Genomic DNA, 8,172 nt, shown 5'->3' with positions numbered 1-8,172 from the left:
ATGGCTTTCTTGTTGGTTGCTTGACGTCCATTCCAAGTCCTCTGGATCACGTTTGTTCCAAAAATCACGCTCCCAAAGGTTTCATTCCGTTTGGACTCTGTTTGATATTCTTTTTCTGCGAAACACTGAAATTGGCAATAAAAACAGCAATTTGGGCTGGGCCTTCGGTTAATAGGTTAGTCCCAAAAATCTCTCCCTATAATAAAAGTTCTATAGGCCGGTCTCGGCGACCAAGTACAACGTACTTGAGTTACTATTAGATCCGTCCTTGACAAACCTGATGATGATAGAGCTCGTCGAGATCACCATTGTCGACGCTCCTGCACCCGATCTGCTCGTCTGTTCGGTGTTGTGCCAGAGACCGCGTTCCTCCTTGCTCCAAAGCTGAGAAGGCAACTGCTCGGCCGATCATGACATTTGTGTTCTTCACGGACTCAACATAATTTCCAGCTGCTATTTACCGCCGATCCAGGGGCCTAATAAAGAGAATCAAGTCGATTGAGGCAGCGGCAAAAGCTACCTTCATGTGTGGTTGAGGGCGTGGGGCCTAGCGTCAACGCCGTTGGTGGTATTCTGGCCATGGCGGACGCCCACATTATCGTCGATGCATGCATTTTGGGCGGGCCGTAGAAGCGTACGTGTCGCGGGGCGGTAGCTCGCTGTCAGACGAATCTGTGGGCTACTAGAGGCTGTGATTGGGTAAGATGTCGAGGAGGAGGGGGTCGGGGAAGGAGGACTGAAGGGGTGGACGGGGGAGTCGATTGCAAAAATTGTGCGGCACCTCGGCATGGCACCTTTCCTGGTGCAGCTGTTCAGCGCCAGCAAGAAGTCATGAAGGTGTGGCCAATCCCGTCTCAGCGAAGAGCCGACATGACGTGCAGCAAACATCGCTCGCTCGGTATGAACAGGTGTCCTCGCTGCTGGATTAGGAAGATAACATGTGACATCGTTCCTTGATTAGGAAGAACGGACAAAATGCTTGGTCAGATCAATGCTGCTGACTGCCTGTATCACCATGGCCACCTCACGTGGCCATGTTCTCGACCTGCTAGAGAAATAATGAGGTTAAGCCCCTCTACTTCCAGTGTGCTGCTTCGCACCAATAGCATGCCCTAATGCGGTGGCAGGAAACCTGCAAGTGCTGCACCAATCTACAACTAGAGGTCAAGATTACAATTTGTGTTCTTTGTTATGCTGGGATTGGTGCTGATCTATCGTACTGCGGGCATACTGTATGTGCTTTCCACGTGTTTGATGAAATTCTTAACGACATAGGTTACACTAATAATTTAACCCTCCAAATTAGCAGCAGTGCCATGTTTGGCATCGTCTATTTATAGGGATTTGGTATTAATTCTCTTGTATATCATTATGTTTTAAAATTTTAGGGGTGTTTCTCCTTTAGAGGTATGTACTCTCCATGCATACATGGGCACTTCACCGAATTACCGGTTAAATCTCACGAATGAGAGTGCATTCTGCAGTTTAGCATGATTCATGTTACTGATTAATTTTGCAAGCCCGACAAGAAAAATTCTATATATAAGGCCTTATTGGTTAATTTCGGTTACTTTTCTAGCTCTATGCTCTCTTATATAGGTCTAACGTACAAAAGGTTAGTTTATCAGAATTCAATGACAATACATATTTACCAATGTTTACCAGCAATACATCATGTCGTGGTCGAGGAGGATGTGACCAACATGTCAATCAAAAGTTAGTGTTATTCATCTGGATCAATTCACTATGACATGTCCTGAACTAGCGCCCCGAAAAAGAAGTTGTTGCAAACAAGCTGAAAAACTGAACAGTGGATAGTAGTTGCACGTTTGCGGAGATTTGTGAGATAGGCATGAGAAATCCGAAGGGAGAGAGCAGATTTCAGGGTTACGAAAAAAATAAGTGTTTCTTATTATCGGTGTTAAGGGTTCTTTCATTATGACTAATGTGTAGTTGATGATGCTTTTCTTCTAAATCTCAGCATGCCCTTTTTGCAACCACCAGGTGGCAACATATGAATGTCGTCGTGCAGCTTTCTTTTTGGTGAACACACATCAATTTTTTCTCCGTTGCAACACACGGGCATTTGTGCTAGTCTCTCCATATAATAATAAAGCATGAATTGAGTCCCTGGGTTCACCGTCACGGCAATTTTGCACAAAAGCCCCTATGGTTTTTATTATTCAACCCGTAGTCTTAGTTATCAAGTCACGCCGAACGGATACGAGCAGAAAAAAACCGCACGACCCATGACCCTGCCCCAATCCCATCTTCCACCTCCAGCGCGCCGCCACCCTCGCCACGCCGCCGCGCGCCGCCTACCCCACCCACGTGGCCTTCCACCGCCGACGACATTCGACGCTGCATCCGTTGCCTGCTCCCCCATCCCTGCTACCACGGCGCCGCTTGGACTCCATCCCACTGCTTCCACCTCGGCAATGGTTCCCCCAACCCCGCCGGCTTCGCCATCCCGACGCACTCCACCACCCGTTAGACCAGTCTGCCTGGCTCCCGTGGCGACGGCGCACTCCACCACCCATTGGACCAGTCCTCCTGGCTCCCGCGGTGAACATCGCTGCAACCCCGCTGTCGCTTCCCACCACAGCCGCTGGCCTACTCCACCTGCACGCCACTTCCCGACTTCCCCTTGACGCGCCGCGTGCTCTCTAGCCTCCGGCTAGCTGTGACGCGAGGTGAGCTTGGTTGCTTAGCAAAGTGTGTGCAGGCCATATCGCTTCAGAGGATTGGAAGTCAAAATCTTGTAGCTATAGGCTGTAGCTCTTCGGATGAGATGGGAGTGGATGAGAAGATCAGATCCTAATATACCATGGCAAGGATTACTGGAAGCGGTGGATGATTTTGTACGTCAGCTCTTTAATAGTTTGGTCATATTGAGTGATGTGGGAGATGGGCGTACAACTTTTTTTGGACTAACAAATGGATGGAAGGCTTTGATGTTAGTGATTTTGCGCCATCCTTACTACTGAAGATCAGTCCGCGCATCCTGAATAAGTGCACAGTCTGGGAAGCTCTCCATAACCATCGATGGCTGCAAGATATTGCTAGCATGGCGAGGTCCATCCGAACGAACAGGTTCAGCTGGGCACCTTATGGATAGTTCTCAACTATGTCCAACTTGACAATGCTAGACCGGATGTGTTTCAATGTTCCGGTGGCGCGCATTGTGTTGGTCATATTCGTGTCCTTCTGTGCTGGATACCTCACTCAGCTTTGCCAATCTAGCCTGAGTTCCTCTTCAAGGCAATGCTTACTAAGTTCGTTGTGTGAAATTTACAGGAGTTATTTGAAGAATGGACTCACTATGCGGCTAGATGTTCCCATTGGATGCCCTTGCAAGAAGGATTGCTGCGGTGGGTACTGCATCACGACCCCTCCTGCATCAGGAATCTGGTGATCCTTATGCAAAGGTTGTTTGCTACTGATGCTCTTATTTATTTCTTCAATTTGAGTTTGGCATGCAGACAGAGCTAATGATTTTTTGTTTTCCCACGCAGGCCTATGCCAAACTTACAGCACTTTTTGAACAAAGAATGGACTCATATGCTAATGTTGATGCCCAAGTTTCCTTTGAAAGTAGTTCAATAATAATATAACACCAATGTACGTAATTCTAGTTTTCATTCCAGTGTAGTTGCTACTTCAAAGACGCACACGGTCCACCCATACGATGCTTCTAGCTCTTCAGATTTTACACCATCGCTCCATGTAAATGCAGTTATCCTTAATGCAGATATTGCATGCAAAGTTTCAAACAATGACATAATGACTTTGCTAAGGACCTAAGGTGATCTTTTGAACTGTGCCTGACTGCAAAATAGTCATGGTTAAGCCAATAGTCAGATCTGGCCTATTTGATAATGCTACTATACAAGAAACAAATATCCCTATACATCTAGCGTACAACCAAACAGTTAAAGGAAAACATTGCAGGAAACTGAGATTGAAAACCTGTACATGTAGGCTTTAACTTCCTATGAACATACTTCTGATGGTTCTTGCGACAACACGAGATAAAACAAGGTTACTTAAATCCGCAGGTGGGAGGAGAAATTGCTATTGTTATTCTGGTGAAAGCTGCATTGGAGAAGAGTACGTGCAAAAGCAATCATGATGCACGGTAAGTCCTCCTACTGATTTCTGAACAAAAAACAGTCATGATGCCCTCTTCGTTGCTGATATTCTACAATTACTGGAGTTGCAATTCTTGGCATGATCATATGTGTACGCAATGTGAATATACACGAGGTGGCGTAGCAGGAGTAGAAAAAGTGCAGCTCAAAGTGAGTGCACCTGTATAATTTCCTAGAATTATTTTCTTGGCAGAAGTTACTATCTTCTCATTATGTAATAGGACTGTAAATTTAAAGAAGTAGAAATTCACAATTAATACCAGTGTTATAACTTAGGAGAGGGCTCATGTGGATCAACTGTTTTTCTCAGCCCATGGGAGATTGTTGGTAAGATCAAGCCATACCGCCCCCTTTGCACCTTGCTATATTGCAAGTCTTGAAAAGCCTTCTAGGTACCTGTAGAAGCATTGTGAAGGAGGGACAAAAGTTTTCTGTTCCTTTTATTTGGAGGTTAAACTTTGAATGAGAACAACTTGGTCACAACACGCATGATGAGCTAACTAAGACTGATTTGATCTTCTGGTTTAGTTTTCTTCCTTAATCCCACATTAATCTATTGAATTTACTTTGTTCACTGATGGATTCACAAGGATATGAATAATCAATGAATTAATATCTTTTGAGGTTAGATTCCTGATGCACTTAGCTAGATAAACTATATTTTTAGTACAAGTTGATTAGTGAATTAACATTGTGTGTTGATGAATAAAATAATATGAATATTGTCATGTTTGGCATTTCATCTCTCCATGCTCTCCCAAGTGTCGCCTCCTCCCTTGATTTAATTTATTATTTAATAAGATTAAAATAATATGCATACAAGCAAAAACATCCCTAATATTAAAAAATGGTTGACCTGGTGGTATGCTATTTGAGCTCATGTCATGGAATTAAAGAGGTTGAACTCAGCAGTCAAGTATTAATAGCAAACGACTTCAGTTCAGCAACATGTATTGGACATTTGTTAGTCAAGTAGTATCATGATTAGCTCATGAAGGTAAAGGCTTTGTATAGGGGGTCAAGGAATTTTGGAGGTAATTTACACATAGTTGAGTTGACCAATTGTTGGGTGGAGGAGTAGGAGGATGAAGACAACGTTTGGGCGCCTATGCGTTGCCTCAAGGGCCTTCTTGCCCTTCATTGGCGTCCAGTAGGGCGCGTGCTCACTAAGGTTGACATGTCCTGCCGGCTGTGGGGGCATCATGGTGATGGTGGACAATGGACAAAGAGGTGGATCCCTGGCAGGATCGTATACAATGTTTGTGTATGCATTGTGACGTCGGTGTGCATTTGCATGATGATGGGATCAACTTTCTCTCCCCGTTGCAAGTCAATTGCTTGCGTCGGTTCACCATAACTCTCTATTTTTTTATGATCATTTCGTTCACCGTCATCCTCTTTTTTTATGATCGTATCGTATGTTGACCCTCGCTGGTTTTCCGCTCAATCCGTTTCTAATGTTTGAGATCGAACGAGAGAGACGAATGAATAGTAAGGCAAAAATGCTTGATCTCTTTCATTAATGATTAGGCTTATATACAATCTGAGAGGACGCAATAGAGAGATGCGTCCGTTCCCGAACAGCGCATCGAGGGATGCGATTGTTGCGGGTGTCGGTTGGAACAAGGGGAGATTTCCCTTTAATTAAGTGTCATAATTAAATCCTAACAAGATCATGTGTGTGAGCCATGTGCCGAGGATTAACAGGAGGCCTAAATTGTTCGGAGAATGTATTTTTTCCTAAACCCTGGTGACTACCTATCGGCTGTCATTGTTCGATATCATGTTGCTGGTATGCGTTTTGGTGTAGCGAAGCACAAGTTGTCGTGCTACCACATACACACCAATTTATTTTCCCGTTGCAACGCACGGTCATATTTCTTAGTCCTAGTCTCTCCCTAATCTTTTCCTAATTAATAATAAAGCACGGATTGACTCCATGGATTCACCGTCACAATACGCTTCTTCCCATGAATTTACGCTTTTAGTTTTCTTTCAACATGTCTATATTTTTTCTAAAATCCAAGGTGGTACTAATCTATCTATGTTTATATGTATATAAGAAAAACCTGAGAAGGTAAATCCTCTTTCTTTCCGTGTCCAACTATGCCAGGTCGTCCGTCGTCCGTACTATGCCAGGTCTTCTACGTCGTCCCGCGCACATCCGACTTCTTTTCTACCGGTGCTGATCGGACTGCTTTTCATACCAGTGTCTATCCGATTTTTTTTGTATAAAAGTGTAGGCACCTATAACCTCCGTACCTGTCCTCTCGCTCCGTCCACGAAGAGGAGAGGAGTATCTGCCCTATGGACGCCGTCGCCGCACTCCTTTGTTGTCGTCGGACACCGACCCAGAGGTGCTTGCCCCTCGAGGTCGCGTTGACGCCGACTCGGCCACCTCCTAGGATGCGGCTCCCCAATGACACCGCGGCCCCAGGGTTCACACCGGTGCCGCCTCTCCAGTCCTGGCTTCAGCCCCTCTCACCGTAAACCTCAGCAATGGCTCCTGCCCACGCCAATACCCGCCGCCATGAGCTGCGCACGGATGCCCTAGATGGCAGCTACGACGATGGCCGAGACGCTTATCCTCCACCGCTACCTCCTGAGAACCCGTGGGCCGTGGCGAGCTCCCTTCCCAGTTCCCACTACCCCGCCACCCTGGCCGGCTCGTGCACGTGACCATGGTGATGTAGGTTTGCAGGGGATATGAGTTGCTCTGATTCCTGAACCCGTAGAAGCAGTGTCGCCTAGCTGGCGATGCGGCAGGCACAAGGAAGATCCTATACTAATCTTTCCCATCCCCTTGCAGCAAGCTGCGTAGGCCCCCGCCACCGGGTCACAGCCTGAACGGAGCCCCAGTTGGCTCGCCCTTGCTCTCCACCTGTGGCGCCGGTGGCGTGTGCGCAACGGATGAGGCCCCGCACTCACGCTGCCGCAGTGTGGATGGAGCTCCGCCGAGTCCATGAGCTCCCGAGCCGGGCGACGGCGCGTATTGATCTGAAAAAGGCCACCAACCCAATGCAGCCTCTCCCCACTCCCTTTCTTCTCCATATTATAATATCCTTTGATATCAAGTTCTAGCTGCACATTAACCGAAGCATCTCTTTTCTGATCAGTTATACATCAAACAAAGCATCACTTTTCTGATCAATTAAGGAAAACATGTCAGGATGGTTGATGCTTGATGCAGCGGAGAGTCACATGTGCATTGCCGACAGTTTCAATTTAATCGGGCTTCCGACTGGAGGAACAGAAGCGACTCTCCGTTCTCCAGCCATTAAGTTCATTACTGAATAACAAAATCAGCTTCAGACCTAAGGTTTGATCAGGAAAATTCAGCTATGTCTATCTATGTGCATTGGTCTTAATTTTTTTAGATGAGCAAATTGTCTACTTCCATAGGAAGTGGATGGGATGATCTACATAGCCTCCTGCAGCACCGGATTCAAGGAATCAGTACAACAGTGTGGCCTCTTACTAAGACAGTTCTCTCATCTGATCTTTCGAGGAATGCTAGACACTTTTCAGTCTTTCCTTTGATGCTGTGATCTAAATGTTTAAACTATCTGGTCATGCGTTTCTTGAAACAGTTTCGATCTTTGATATCTTTGCATAGATATCTAACCACTCTGACTCCTTTATATTAAGCATCAAATCGCAATCCCCTCCAAGAGGAAGGGCCAACTCAAGTAGGTATATACATCCATTGTTTAAGCAATAAATTCAGAAATCTGATTGAACAACTGATTTGGCTTATGTTCTGTAAATGCAGCATCCAGTACGAGAATCTCTGTAATGTATATGTGAACTAGAGGTAGTGGTTTAGCAATGTACCTCATACACGCTGTGTTGATCGATAAAATATCTCAAGGTTTGCCTTATCCAATATTAATAAATACGCAAATCTTTTCTAGAAACAGGACTAAGTTAGAGTTTAAATTGCGTCTAAAACAGGAACACATCAACCGAGTATTTGTCACCCTCATACCATGGCGGTATATGACACAATCGGAACTGTAAA

General features: G+C 45.6%; 1 long non-coding RNA gene across 6 annotated transcripts; it reads left to right on the top strand.

Annotated features, from left to right (window-relative positions):
- The first annotated feature begins 2,220 nt into the window (after window positions 1-2,220).
- On the top strand, window positions 2,221-7,657 carry LOC125551351. Of its 6 annotated transcripts, none has more exons than XR_007302453.1 (4): window positions 2,221-3,428; window positions 3,516-3,621; window positions 4,059-7,470; window positions 7,554-7,657. It is a non-coding gene; the product is annotated as an uncharacterized LOC125551351 (long non-coding RNA). The 6 variants fall into 6 exon arrangements; XR_007302454.1 differs by having other exon boundaries at window positions 2,221-2,693; window positions 3,298-3,428; window positions 4,059-7,642; XR_007302455.1 differs by having other exon boundaries at window positions 2,221-3,093; window positions 3,298-3,428; window positions 4,059-7,642.
- Window positions 7,658-8,172: the final 515 nt, after the last annotated feature.

Source organism: Triticum urartu, chromosome 4 (assembly GCF_003073215.2).
Source record: "Triticum urartu cultivar G1812 chromosome 4, Tu2.1, whole genome shotgun sequence".
NCBI lineage: Eukaryota > Viridiplantae > Streptophyta > Magnoliopsida > Poales > Poaceae > Triticum > Triticum urartu.
The sequence above is the reverse complement of the archived record's forward strand: the minus strand, read 5'-3'. Positions and strand labels throughout refer to the sequence as shown.